Raw genomic sequence first — 14,709 nt, 5'->3', positions numbered from 1 at the left:
GAGCCCTAGTATTCGGGACCTCCTGAGGAGAGGAGCCCAGAGAAGAACACTACAGGTATCAGATTGTCTCCACACAGGACACATCTCACTCCACAGCAAATGCTTTGGCATGACACTTACCCTGGCCTGCAAAGGAGAGCTCAGATGCAATGACCAATCCTGTACTCCCTGGGGGTTACAGCACACGAACCTCTGCTCTGCTGACACGCAAGGATTTGTTAATCTACCAGGGAACTGCACAGCCATGCTGGGACAAGGGGCACTGCCAGCACCCTGAAAAACCACCCTCTCTCCCGTTCTGAACTGTCTCTTGGCTTCTGCAGCATCAACTCGACGTGCACAGCACAGCCTGCACGACGCACACATCCTGACCAGCTGCCTTCACCAGCCAGGACCCTGAGAGCTCAGGCATCAGCCCCGTTGTCTGAAATGGTCCTGTGAACCTCCACCCAAGCCAAGCTGGATCAGCCTCCAGCTTCAGAACCTTCCCAGTGAAACAGTTCTGCCTGTTCATGCCCAGCTCTCACAAAGGCCTTTCAGCCTCTGGAAGAACAGAACCACGCATTGCATCCAAAGGTGCCAGACTGACGACAGGGAACCCACCGGAAGCAGAGGCAGGAATACCACCCCCCAGCCCCACCTTGGCTGCCTCCAGCCTCGCACCCAGTTCTCCAGCACACACACACTACTGGCTGCCAGGACAGGAAAAATCTTGGATGTACGGGATTACTGCTGTACTGCTACAGCACTGGCTGTAAGCCCCAGGTGTTACAGAGCACACTTTGGCTTCACCGAGTCCTTTCCCACCCTTCAGTCGGGGGGCAAGGCTGGACAACCGGGTACGAGCAATCTGCACCCTCCTGGAGCAGTCCAGCCTTGCTGTTTTCCCTAGGTGTACGCAGGAACTGCTTCCCAGAAAACCACCCATGGGTTTAAAACGCAAGGGGAGTCGCGGTGAGTCAGCTTTGCAGTCCCTTCCAGCTGGGCCAGCTGTTGCACTTCTCATCATAAGCCTTCACCGCATTTTATAGACAGAGCAAGCACAAATAATCTCACCCCTCATTGACAGGCTGAGCCAGAACATGCAAAAGGCCACGTGCAAGATGAGGAGGGCAACAGCAGCAGCCGCGAGGCAGGCAGCCTCTGTCCCCTCCACGTTTAACCCACAGCCTGGATGCAGTCACATCAGCATCCCTTGGGAAGAAAGGAAGAAGTTTTGGCAGTTTGTCTTTTGGGGAGCAAAGCTTGCTCCCTGTCCAGCTCTGCGGGGGAAGAAGGGGCTCCAGCTCCCAAGCCCTGACACGGAAAGCGCTGCCGCCCCCAGGTGCCTCTCAGGCAGCAGCAGAGCCCCCACTCTGCTCCACAGGCCACCTCACCCCTCAAATCCTCCCCCAGAAAAGCAGCTTGGTCGCAGGGGAAGGGATCCCACAGGAGGGGAGCACAACCTGCTCCCAGGAGAGCTTTGTCAGGCCCGAGGTGGCCCTGGCCCAGGCGCAGCCCTGCCTCTCTCCCCCCTCTCACACAAGGGGTGCCCCCACACCGCTGCGTGGGACAGGGGATGTCAGCCCTCCGCGAGCTCCCCCACAGCCCTGGGTCTCTGCCCAGCCGCGCTCCCCAGCCCCTCCTCCCGACCCTCAGCAGCCTGGGCTCAGCGGCACCGACGGCTGCCCTCCCTCTTTCAGAGGGGACAAGACGCAGCCACGTCAGCACGGGGGTGCTCACCAGCATCCCTCACCTTTCCCACGCCGCGGGGACACCGAGGCACACTCACCCGCTTGATCCCAGCTCTCAGCCGGACTGTTGCCCTCGTTCCCGTAGCAACAAGGGCATCCCAACACCGCCATGGCGACAGCAGGGACACAGAGGGGAGGAGGCGGCTTCGGAACAACATGGCGGACACGGAGGCAGAGGGGACGGGGACGCTAGCGCCCACCCACTCCCGCAGGAGCAGCGCACGCCATCAGCAGGGATCTCTGACCCGCTCCTTGCTGCCCCAGCGCCACAGAAACCAGCCGCACCTCCCTCCTTTGCTGGGGCACGCACACCAGAGCACCTGGCTAGCAGGGCCTCATCTCACAGCAGCAACAGCAGCTCAGGGAAAGCACACAATGGCCACTGCAGGCATCTCTGACATTGCCGCCAGCACAGCCTCCCCGCTCCAGCACAGCCACATCCCTCGGGGTGTTACCCTGAAACACAGCAGCGGCCAGAGAAACTCATGGCAGCACCCAAAGGCTTCCTCCCAGCTCTATCACCTGTGCCAGGGCTCAGACCAAGCCAGCTAGCCTGCAGGACTGACCGTGAGCAGAGCCACACACCACCTGCAAACACCCACTCTGGCCCAATATGCCAAAAGCCAAGTCCCACACAGCCCACACAGGTGCCAGCGCTGCCCTCAGAAGGGGCCAGCTGCTCTTCTCTCCGGCACGCTTGGTGATAACTTGGACCCTGCTTCAGCCCGCTGCCCTGCTCTGCTGGCACCTCGCACCTCCCAGCCTGCCCGTGGCAGGGCTCTGGGCACAGGCTGACACCCACGCGCACAGCCCAGCACAGCCGGCCCTGTCGCTCTCACGAAGCACCCCGAGAAGCACAGCCTGACACACACAGCTCTCCACTCTCTCCTGAACCCAGGCTCCCCCTGACTCCCTCACCCAGGAGCTCCACACGGCCTCCGCGCTCCATCGCTCTGCACACCGGGGCTCCCTTCAAACGGATGCGTTTCACCCGAGTGCCCCTGCCCAGGGCTCTTGGGCAGGCTCTGGCACGGGGCTCAAGGGAGGTCAGTGCCTGCTGACTGTGGCTCAGATCCCTCATCTTCATCTCATGGCCAGAGATGCTTCTGCAGCTAAGGAAACAGAACTGCTTGGCTGGCCGTCACGAGCACAGCGGGAAACTCCAGTTGCATAAGATGGCAAACCAGAGCACTTCCAAACCAGGTCTCTGCAGATTAACTTCTGCTTCACAGGGAGCATCGCCGCTATTTCAGTAAGACTCCGTCCACGACACTGCAAACCCTGAGCCCTGGGCAAATCCCACGGGACGTCCAAGTGGCAAATACTTAAAAACAGCGCGTCGGCTATTCATCTTCCCCACGTTTCCTCTCAGACAAAAAGGCCTTGCCTCAAGAACTGGCCCTGAGTAGCACCGCAGTCATTAACGCGCTTCCCCTGGGAGCGTGTGCACTGCGATCCTGAGCACGGCCTGAGCTCATCCTCCGCCCACCATCCTTTCAGCTCAGAGTCAGATGTTACCTGTGGGCCAATCCGTTATTCCTTCTCTTCCCTACGCTGCTGCAGAGATGAGCCAGACACAGGGAAACACAGGGCTCCCAGGTCGGGTCAGCAGGGCAAGATATGACCTGCAGTTCTTCCCAGCCACTGCTTTCCGTCCGTCAGCCTCAGAGCAGCAGACAAAGGACAGCGCCTTCAGCCCCGTTTCACCAGGCAGACATTGCCATCTGGATACCACGGCCTGGTTATTTCCCTGCATGTTCTCATCCAGATGAAGACCCCTCAAGACCTGACAGAGGTTGCAGCAGCTTGAGGCAGGTCAGTCTTTCTGGCCGTGAGCTACATTAGCAGCAGAGAGAAGCACCTTCACCTCTTCTCTTCAGGGCAGCAGTATTCCCCTGGGAACTCCTCCTGGCTCATGACATGGGGCAGGGTCACACAGCCAAAGGATCTGTAGGCACAAGGCAGGGCTTCACACAAGGGCAGTTGGGCCAGGACCTGGAGAATTCAGATGGCTCAACAGCACAAATCCAGGCCCAGAGGGGCCCTTCGGGGCCCACGAGCTTGGCAGAAGCGGCCGTTTCAGCCACAGGCACAGCTCTGTGTCCCCACAGACGCCGTGGCTGGCACTGCCCACACGCCAGCGCTCTCATTTCAAGGGACCCCACCTCCCTGGGGCTGAAGCAGCAGCAGCGGCCTCTGGCCTGGTCTGACGCCAACCGACGGCGCTGCAGACGGAAAGGCTGGGGACGGATGGGCACACTGTGCGCTGCAGAGCACTGCGCCCAGCTGTTCTTGCAGGAGCACAGGCCAGCGGGTGAATTTGGCCTCAGCGCGCAAGAAATCCTCTTTCTTCTGCCGGCCAGGCCGCTGCGCTGCACAGCTCGGCCTCCATCTGATTGGCGGCCCGGGCTGTCACTCTCTGCAGGCACAGTGCCCGCCCTGCCCTGGGGCGATGCTTCCTGGGATTGGCTCTTTGCTCACTGTCAATCACGTGACTTGGCCCCGCCTACTCAAATGGCACTGGCTGTCCTGGGCACACTGGCGCCCCCCTGACTTCTGGGCGGGCGTTGCCAGGCAACGGGCAGGGCCTCCCGCGTTTAGGCCCTCAGGATGGAATTTGGGCCCCCAGAAAAGGCCGGGGGTCAGAGCAGACGGGTTGGGACCCGAATAGTGAGGATTTTGGCCCTAAAAGTGGGGCGGTGGGCACTGACAGGATGGGCTGGTGCTACAAATGGCGCTTTGGGCCCTGAAAACGAGGGGAACCTCTTGGTTCCGACCCGAGCTGGCTTTGGTGCCCAATGGCTCCGCGCCGTGCACCACCCAGAGCCCTCAGCTGCTCCTCTGGGACACGCCTGCCAGCCCCGCCACCAGCTTTCCTGCCCTCCTTTTGACACCGCGGGTACGGGACAGCGAAATAAATTGCTGTGGGTAATGAAAGACACATTGTCCCTTAAAAATGAGACTTTCCAGATCACGACTCGGGGAGGCTGTGCCAGCCCAGAGCACACAGGAGGTGTCCACCTCTGTGCACGGGGACAAACTTGGCAGGATGCGAGTGCTTTTTCGTGCTGTGGGCTGTCTCAGGAGGGGGCAGGTTGCCTAACGCGCCTCTCCCCTTCCTCCCCTCCGGGTTCTTGTGCTCCAGTGGGGCAACGTGGGCTTTGCTGCAAGGACACCCCGGGTCAGCGTGACGCGCGGATCAAACTCTACAAGTCGGAGTGAGTTACAAAGCAGGCATGTTTATTTGGCGCCGGGTGCGTGGGGGATCGCTCCTCCAAAAGCACGCACACCGACAGCACATTTTATCCAAAATTTATCTGGTGCAGGTACACACATCCATAGGATTGCACAATACAGACATACATGTGCCTGAGCGAGGCGGGGCTATTAAAAAACCACTTGCGTTAGCATTTCAGAGCTGTCTCTGGTGGTCGTTCCCTTCTCCAGGGGTCTGATCTTCCTGGAGATGAGCTTCAGTTGTTCACCCACGCTCTCCTTTCACTGGGGCATTTCAGCAGTTTCCGACTTCTGACCGAATCTGAACTGACATTCTGTCCTTTGCTAGACATATCAGTCCTTGACAAATACCAGTTTCTTGACAAATTCCAGTCCCTGACAAGCTGAAGTGAGTTTCAAGGCAAACAGGATTGCTAGGCATTGTCTAGCAGTCTCCTAAATCAAGCGATATTTCGCAGGCAGTCTCCTAAACCAAGCGATATTTAGCAGGCATTCTTCTAAATCAAGCGATATTTCACAGGCAGTCAGTCTCCGAAATCAAGCGATATTTCGCAGTCAGTCTCCCAAATCAAGCAATATTTCGCAGGCAGTCTCCAAAATCAAGCGATATTTCGCAGTCAGTCTCCTAAATCAAGCGATATTTCGCAGGCAGTCAGTCTCCTAAACCAAGCGATATTTCGCAGGCAGTCTTCTAAATCAAGCGATATTTCGCAGCCAGTCTCCTAAACCAAGCGATATTTCGCAGGCAGTCTTCTAAATCAAGCGATATTTCGCAGTCAGTCTCCCAAATCAAGCGCTATTTCGCAGTCAGTCTCCAAAATCAAGCGCTATTTCGCAGTCAGTCTCCCAAATCAAGCGATATTTCGCAGTCAGTCTCCTAAATCAAGCGATATTTCGCAGTCAGTCTCCTAAATCAAGCGATATTTCGCAGGCAGTCTCCCAAATCAAGCGATATTTCGCAGTCAGTCTCCTAAATCAAGCAATATTTCGCAGTCAGTCTCCCAAATCAAGCGCTATTTCGCAGTCAGTCTCCTAAATCAAGCGATATTTCGCAGTCAGTCTCCTAAACCAAGCGATATTTCGCAGTCAGTCTCCTAAATCAAGCGATATTTCGCAGTCAGTCTCCTAAATCAAGCGATATTTCGCAGTCAGTCTCCTAAATCAAGCGATATTTCGCAGTCAGTCTCCTAAATCAAGCGATATTTCGCAGGCAGTCTCCCAAATCAAGCGATATTTCGCAGTCAGTCTCCTAAATCAAGCGATATTTCGCAGTCAATCTCCCAAATCAAGCGCTATTTCGCAGGCAGTCAGTTCCCTGTGCCCGCCCCGGGCACCCTCCTGCGGCCAGAAGGAAGGACGGAGCCCTCGCTCTCCCCAGGGGGGCCGACCACGGCCCCTCCCTTCTGTCCCGGGGGCTCCCCAGCGCTGCCAGGCCCCGCGGGGCTGCAGGGCCCAGCGCAGGCCGAGGCGCCAGGGCCTCCTGGGGCTCAGGGCAGCTTCAGGCGTCTCTGGAGCGCAGGCGCAGCTGCCCCCGGGCTCCTGCAGATGCACTTGTTTGCCTATTTGAGGGGAGGGCCCGGGGCTCTCAGGGAGGGAGCGTGGCCGAGGATGCGGCTCTCGCCGCGGGGAGCCAGGGGGTACAAAACCCAAACGCCCGCTCAGGCTGGGAGGCCCACAGGAAAGGTGGGAACAGCCAGGAGAGCTGGGCCGCCTGCCGGGGCGGGGCGTGCCGGCGGCACCAATCACGGCTGGCGGGAGAGCAGCACGCGCACGATTGATAAGCTGCCTGACCCATCACTTGATGGGAGGGGCAAGGGGCACATCCCACGCAGCCAATCAGAGGACGCAGCGCCTCAGGTGAAGGGCGGGCACTGCAGCCCAGCAGCCTGACCCCCCCCGGGGGCCAATCAGAGGCAGCATCCACACAGGGAAGGGCAGGCCCAAACCAGGGCAGAGTGACAGCCAAGGATCCAATCAGAGCAAGACGAGGGCAGAGTGACAGACCTAGGCAACAATCAGAGCCAGAAAAGAGAAGAGTGACAGCCCAGCGAACCAATGAGAGGCAGAGGAGGGCAGAGTGACAGCCCTGCAGACCAATCAGAGCCAGCTAAGGGCAGAATGACAGCCGCGGGTACCAATCAGAGGCAGATGCGGGCAGAGTGACAGCCCAGGGCACCAATCAGAGCCGGCACCCCCGCAGGTGCAGGCCCCGGGCTGTGGCCGCCCGCTCCCCGACGGTGGCTGCGTGCCCCAGGCCGGCGCTGGCTCCTCAGATCCCCGCGGCCAGGGCGGCTCTGGGCGGAGCCTGGGCTGTGGCGGCGGCGCCAGGCCCGGCTGTGGGTGCTGCTGCGCGGTGCCCGGCCCGGGGAGGGCTGCTCGTGTTGGGGGGGCTGCCTGCTCTGGCCAGGGGGGCGCAGCTCGGGCTGCTGATGGCTCAGGCCCACGTTTGGGCACGCGCCACGGGCTCTCTCCTCGCCCGCAGCGTCCGAAACCAGGACAGCGAGTGTGTCCGTGGGTTCCAGAGGGGACAGCCAGGACAGCCGCTGCTCCTTGGGCTGGATGCTGGGACAGCGGGGTTTGCTGCAGCGGGGCTGGAGCAGAAGGTACCGGCTTCTGGTGGCTTCCCCAGGGTGACCCTGACTCACCAGTGCGCTCAGTCAGTGCAGCAGAGCTCAGAAGCGGTTTGGCTCTGAGCGCGTGTCGCGGCTGAGACTGCCTATTTACGTTTCAGCCGCTGCCTTGACTCATCCCGTCGCTCTGTGCGGCTGTGAAGTGACCTGAACGGCTTCCTGAAGGAAAGAGTGGCAGCAGCGGTCTCCGCAGCGTGAGGGGAAAGAATGAAGCAGCAGTTAGCAATTCCTAGAGTGCGATGAAGCTTAAAATGAATAACGACTGGCCTGGCCTGGTGGCCTGGCGCTGGAGTGAAGCAGTCCTTGGAAATCTACAGCTCTGAAGCTGAATTCCTGTCATTTCCTTTAGGTACCGCCTGCGCTTACAGCCCACTTGTAGATTTGTGTTGTCCCCCGGAAAGTGCAGGAGGTTTTGAGGACCCCACTACTGGGCCTTTTCACAGCAGAGATTAAACTGAAGCTGGGCTGAAGATGTTTGAAATGGCCCGGACACGGCGTTTGGTTTGTTGAGTTGTTAACGCGGGTGCAGCAGGCGGTATGAATGGATGCACAGACACCTCCTTGCTGCAGGGTGAGCACCTCAAGTCCCAGAGGGGTCGGTCCTACTCTCAGGGCTACAGAAGAATTTTCCTGCTGCAAGGCTCAAGTGGCATCTGCTGTGCAATGGTCTGTGGTTCCATGGGAGCGGACAGATTTTTAAGAGCTCTTTCTAGTTTCCTTACCCCAAGTCTGGGCATTAAGGTTCTGACCAAGCGTCTGCATGCGGACCCACGGGGTTTCCTCCTAGGCTGGGGGCAGAGGTGGAGGGTCAGAGCTACTCGTGCGGCAGGGACTGCGTTAAGCCCCTCCCCTCCTGTTGCAGGAATGGCCGCAGACAGAGGTGCTAGGAAACAAACATCCAACCTGTAACGAGTTAAGAAAGAAGAAGAGGTCTGGGAGAGGGCTGGGGCTGAAGTGGGTGAGTGCAGGTGACGTGTTGTGGGGGATTCGTGCTCCTCTCATTCTCTGTCCAGGTACCAGCAGCGGTCAGGGGGGTGTGGGGCACCTTTCCCCCCGGCAGCCCCCCGGGTTCTGGCTGGCTTGTTGGGCACGTTGTTGCCATCCATTGCTTTTTGCTTGTTGCTGCCCGCTTGCTGCCTGCTGCTCCTTGCCCCCACCCCGTCCTTGTCTGGCTTCCCCTCCCACGGGGCTTCCGAGCGTTTTCCCACGTGGCACAGCCTCCTCTGCTTGGGTGAGCTGTTGTCCCACGGGGAGGTCTCTTGTGGCTTGGAGCCGCTGGCTGGCGCGGGGCGCTTGGCCTTCTTGCCGCCCGCCTGTCCTGCTGTGGGTGCCAGCTGGCAGGAGATGCTGGCCGGCAGCAGCGGCAAGCGAATTTGGGGCTTCCTCCGCAGCGCCTCCTCCAGCAGCTGGACCAGGCATGGCGGGTGATGCTGGGAGGAGCCGGGGGGCTGGGCAGGGGACTCAGCAGTGGGATGCGCAGGGGGCTTAGATGGGGACCCTCTGAAAGGTACTTCAGAGGAGCCTTCCGGGGACTGTCCCCAGCACTGTCCTCTGAAGTCTCGGCGGAAATCTCTGGAGACCTCTCTGGAGAGCTCTCCGCAGAAGTCTCTGGCCAGCTCTCCCGGGAAGTCTCCCAGGGGCTCAGTGGCAGCCAGCTGGGAAGGTCTGCCGCCAGCCCGCCCTGCTTCCCCTCAGGGTCCTGCGAGGGGGAGGCCGCCACTCCCCAGAAGGGGTCGGTATCCCCCAGCATGGCTTTCGCCAGGCGGTCCTTGGGGCAGCCCCCCTCCAGCCTGGACTCCAAGAAGTCAGGGACTTGGTTGAAGGAGGTGCTGCTGGCCGGGCTGCCGGAGACATCGGGGAAGGTGGTTTTGCTGTCTGTCAGTGTCGCCTCCCGATCGGCAACACGGCTTAGGCGCCCGTCCATCTGCACACCTCCCTACGCAGGGACACAAGAGACGGACACATGGTGTCTAGCTCTGAATGCCAATTTACTGCTGCGTCACAAAGCCTTATATACCCCCCGCTACTCGTACACCCGACCGCCCCCTGACCCTGTGATCCCTAGGTCCACCCCCTGGTGCTCGCAGGCACCTCCCACCCGCCTGGCCCTGTATCCCGCATCTCCCCCCTCTTGATGCCCTGCGGTGTACCCCCATTACCGTTTCATAATCTCTACATTCTTGTTGCTAGTTCCCTAATTGAGCAAATTGCCTTTATTAGAGCTGCTTGTATGTGAGAGTTATCTCGGGTTTTTGTGCCTCTGACTCTTCACGCTCTTTATTTGTGTCAACATCTACCGGAAGCATCATAGAATGAATGCCTACAACGTGTTTGCGGATCATACCTTCCAGGAATCGGAGAAGCATAGGCAAAAGGCAAATAGTGAGGAGGCCAATGATAACCCACGTCAGTATGGTATCAATGAGTCCTGTGAGCCAGGTCCAGCTCCAAGAGAATCCATTTAGGTACCTAATTTTTTGTGAGGTATCGCCCAGTTCCTGGCCCATTGCCGTAGCACGAGCTAAGAGATTTTCGACTGTGCCGTTAGCGCGAACACAGCAGTAGGAAGCCAGGGCTGGCGGCAGCGATGCAGAGCAACCAGAGCCCAATGCAGTAAGAGCATAATCAATAGCCTGTGTATGTGCATCTTTCCAGATTTGCAACGCTGTCGTGAGCACATCAATAACTTCTTTCGTACGGTTTGCGTTCTTTGCCACAATGCAGGCAAGGCTATCAACATTATTGGCGGTCCAGGCCGAAAGGAGAGGAGGCAGAAACATGGAGAGGAAAATACGGAGGCCGGACTTCGGCAGGTTGACGCGCTCTTGGCAGTCTGCCGCGATGCTTGTTGTCTGTGTTGTAATCTCTCGCTTTTTTTCTGGCCGCCGTACGCTCGTCGGGCCAAAGTAACAGCCCAAGAGAACAGAGGCCGTAGGTTGTGTTCTTCGCTATCGTCTTCCAGCCAGTGCCGTTTGCACAGAATAGCCACCATGGCTCTGGGAGGCGGATGTTCTGTGGGGGTTGGTACCCAGGCACAAGCATAGAAGTCTCCACCTCACTGCCTTTGCTAGAGCTTTTCATCGGAAAAGACCATCTATGCACGCCGTCTGTCAGTAAAAAGTCTATAGGGCACTTCGACAGACCAGGCGGTCCTATCCAGAGCCATGGTACCGAGCGATTCTGGAGCATGCCTTCCGTGATCCAAGGTGGTTGGAGCTCTGCGGCTGAAATGGGAGTAGCGTTCCTTAGCAGCTCAAACGTGCCGCACAGATAACAGCCGCCCATGACACGTTTTTCTGACCTGGTCCATTTGCTGGCTGTACTGTTTACGTCACTGTGAAGTGTGATGTTGAAGCTGTTTGAATTTTCCCAGAGGACCGTGGCATTCCAGTTCGTTGAGAAATTGACCTGAACGTCCACCGTTGTGAAATTGTATTTCCAGTTCCAGAGGTTGACTGCTTTGGATATGTCAGCCAATGTGCATTTCTTGTAGCTGGCATCGCCTTCGATGCAGGTGCCATTAGGGGACGTGCGGAAACCTACTGCACAGGTGATGATTGGGTCAGCCAGGCCATGCATCAGAATACAGATGTCCGAGTGCCATTGCTCGGCATACCTCTGCCAATAACCCGCTTCCAGATCCCCACCACTTAAGAGCAGGAGTGGTATCATCTGAAACGACAGGAATATATGTTAGTAGCAAACAGCCTTGTTCATTATGAGTGGCTGTCGTGGTTTTGTTTAGTGAGGGGGGCCTAAGGTGGCAGCTTCTGTAGGAAACTGCTAGAAGTCGCTCCCCTTTGTTCAGTGGACTCAGCCGGGCCTAGGGCAGACCCGCTGCTGGCCAAGGCCGAGCCGATTGGTAGCAGAATGTTCCCTGATAACGCCTCTGCGATAACGTATTTAAGTAGGGGAAAACAGAACAAAAAGGGAGAAGAGAAGATGTGAAGAAGCTGCGCGGGGGGCAGAGAGGGGGAGGCGCGAGCCTTGTGGGCCTTGCAGGCCTCACCCTCTGGCCTCCCGCCAGGCAGCCGACTGGGCCCAACTCGGCCTGGCCTGGGTGCAAGAAGTGGAGAGGAGATGAGAAGTGAATAAGATGTAAAAAGATCCTGAGAGACATCTGCCAGCCTGTTGTGAGGAACGGCTGCAGACACCAAGGTCAGTGAAGAAGGAGGGGGAGGAGTAACGCGGCTCCTGGCCAAGATTCCCCTGCAGCCTGTGGTGACGACCATGGTGGAGCAGGTTGTCCCTCTGCAGCCCGTGGAGGTCCACGGAGGAGCAGAGATCCTCTTGGAGCCCATGAAGGACCCTGTACCGGGGGAGGTGGATGCCTGAAGGTGGCTGTGGTCTGTGAAGGGCCTGCTGGGACAGCCGTTCTGGAGAGACTGCACCCCGTGGAAGAGATGACCGACGCCGGAGCAGTTTCACAAAGGACTGTGGCATATGGGAGGGACCCCACAACGGAGCAGGGGAGGAATGTGAGGAGTTCTTCCCCCGACCATGAAGCAGTGGCATAAAACAACGTGTGATGAACTGACCGCAACCCCCATTCCCTCTTCCCCCCTATGCTGCTCGCGGGGCGGGGGGGGGGGGCGAAGGTAGTAGAGATAATGTTAAGCTTGGGAAGAGGGAGGGGTGGAGGGAGGTTATCTTGTTCTCTGTCTCATTCTCCTGCTGTTTGTAGTAATAAATAAATAGTTTTCCCCAAGTTGAGTCTGTTTTGCCCGTAACGGTAAGTTTAATGATTTCTCCCAGTCCTTATCTCAAACCTTGAGCCGTTTTTCTTATATCATCTCTCCCTGTTCTCTCGGAGGGTGGGGGGAGTGAGAGAGAAACTGCGTAGTCTGGTCCCACTCGGGGCTGAACTACGACAGTGGCGGTCACCCAGTGCCGGCTTAACCCATCGAGCAGGATACCACCGTGGCCCCGCAGGGGTCTGCACACAGGCATATCCTCGTCCTAGGACCAGCAGGGGAACAGGGTCTGTGGTCCACGACCCGTCCTCTTTGAGGACAAAGACCATGCCCATGGGAGCCCTCTCCGTCAACTGATGGTCTTGGGCACGGCGTTCTAGGTGATTGAGACTGTACAGGGCACGTAGCAGTACCGCATGGGGACAAAGTTCAGGTCCCGTCAGGTTTCCCCCCTCTTTAAGAGCCCGTAGCCGTGTCTTCAGGGTCTGATGTGCCCGCTCAACATAGGCCTGACCCGTGCTGTTTCCAGGAATGCCAAACACGTGCCGGATTCCCCATGCAGTGCACCAATTCTCAAAGGTGGCACTGCGGTACCCGGGCCCATTATCCATTTTCAGTTCTTGTGGTGCTCCCAGAACCGCGATGGCCATGCGAAGAGCCTTTACACAAAGATGCGCTGTTTGCCCTGTCAAGGCGGACGCCCATATCACTCCACTGCAAGTGTCTACTGCTACATGCAGATGGCGAAAGCGGCCAAATTCTGGGTAATCTGTGACGTCCATCTGCCATATCTCATTGGGGTGTAATCCTCTTGGGTTAACTGCCGGGGCAAATGCCGGTGCTGTACGGCATCCTGGGCATGCCTGTACTATTTCCCGGGCAGCAGGCAGGGGGAGGCCAAACATGCGGTGTAAAGCAAGGGCCGACTGGTGGAACTGAGCATGCGACTGCTTGGCTACCTGCAAGTCACAAAGGGCCACATAACAGACTGCATCGGCCTGAGCATTCCCTGCTGTAATGTAACCTGGGAGTTGGGTGTGGCTGTTGACATGCATAATAAAGACAGGATGTCGCCGGCGCGACAAGGCATTGTATAGCAATACTGCCGTCTGTGTTCGGGGTTCAGTGCAGGAACAACAGAGACGAGCAGAGCGAAGACAATACTGGCTATCGGTAACAAGGTTAAGGGGTTCATCCTGAAAAGCCTCCAAAGCTAAGCATACTGCTTTTAGCTCAAGCTGCTGCAATGAACAGGAAGGGTCTTCTTGTACCACAGATCTCCACTTGCCGCGGTCGAGCCAGGTAACAGCATAGCGTGCTGTTTTCCCTGCAGCGTCAGTGAACGCCGTGCGGCCTGCCACCGGTTGGTCTAAGACAGGCAGTATGGGCATCACCGTCGCCAGGGAGAACAGGTCTGCATAAGGTGTGCGTGGTGAGGCAGCGAAGCAGCCCTGATATCCCGCAAGAGCGGTTTGCACAGGCAAGGAGTATCGCAGCATGCTGTCTAAGGAGATCGGGTCTACCTCTACGGTGATTCGTTGAGGCTCTGACCCTGCAACAGCAAGCACCCAATCCCTAGCCCAGCGAAGCGCTAAGGCAAGTAGCGTATCCCACTGAGGCAAAGCAACTTTAGGTGCAGCGACATAGCCAAACAACAATGCGGCTTGAACCTCCCCCTGATGCAGCTCAATGACAGCTCCCGCCGCCTGTAGTAGGAGATGCGCTGGGATGCTCCGTGTGGCATCCCGCCACCGTAAGGCACTGCGTTGTAGGCGTTCAAAGAAAACAGCTAACAACTGTCGGTGTTTTGCTGTCAGTCTTCGTGGAGCTGCCAGATCCGTGTCACCTTTTAGGAGATCTGTCAATTCACGCATTTCCTGCGGACTTAAGGGAGCAAACTGCCGCAACCACTGTATACCGCCCACCAGTGTTTGTAGCTGATGGAGGGAGGTCACACTCGTAGGTACTAAGAGCTTTTGTGGTTTTACTATGCGGGGAGAGAGCTCAGTACCCAAATATTTAAACGGTGGCACTGTCTGCGTCTTTTCTTCTCCTATTGCAAGGCCAAAACGGGCCAAAACCTGTCTGATTGTGGTCAACAGGGCCGGAGGCAGACAGGCACTTGCGAAGAGGAGGTCATCCATATAATGGATGATAACCACATCAGGATAACGCTCTCTCACCGGCTGCAAAGCAGCATGTACAAACATTTGACAAATAGTTGGGGAATTTTTCATGCCTTGTGGCAGCACCACCCATTCGAAGCGCTGAGCCGGCGTCTGGTTGTTCACGGCAGGAATGGTCATGGCAAACCGCTTCGTCTCTTCTGGATGTAGAGGAATGCTGAAAAAACAGTCTTTCAGGTCAATCACAAGACATTGCCAATCTTGGGGTAACATTGATGGAAGAGGTAAG

Source organism: Chlamydotis macqueenii, chromosome 6 (genome assembly GCF_036417535.1).
Source record: "Chlamydotis macqueenii isolate bChlMac1 chromosome 6, bChlMac1.mat, whole genome shotgun sequence".
NCBI lineage: Eukaryota > Metazoa > Chordata > Aves > Otidiformes > Otididae > Chlamydotis > Chlamydotis macqueenii.
The sequence above is the reverse complement of the archived record's forward strand: the minus strand, read 5'-3'. Positions refer to the sequence as shown.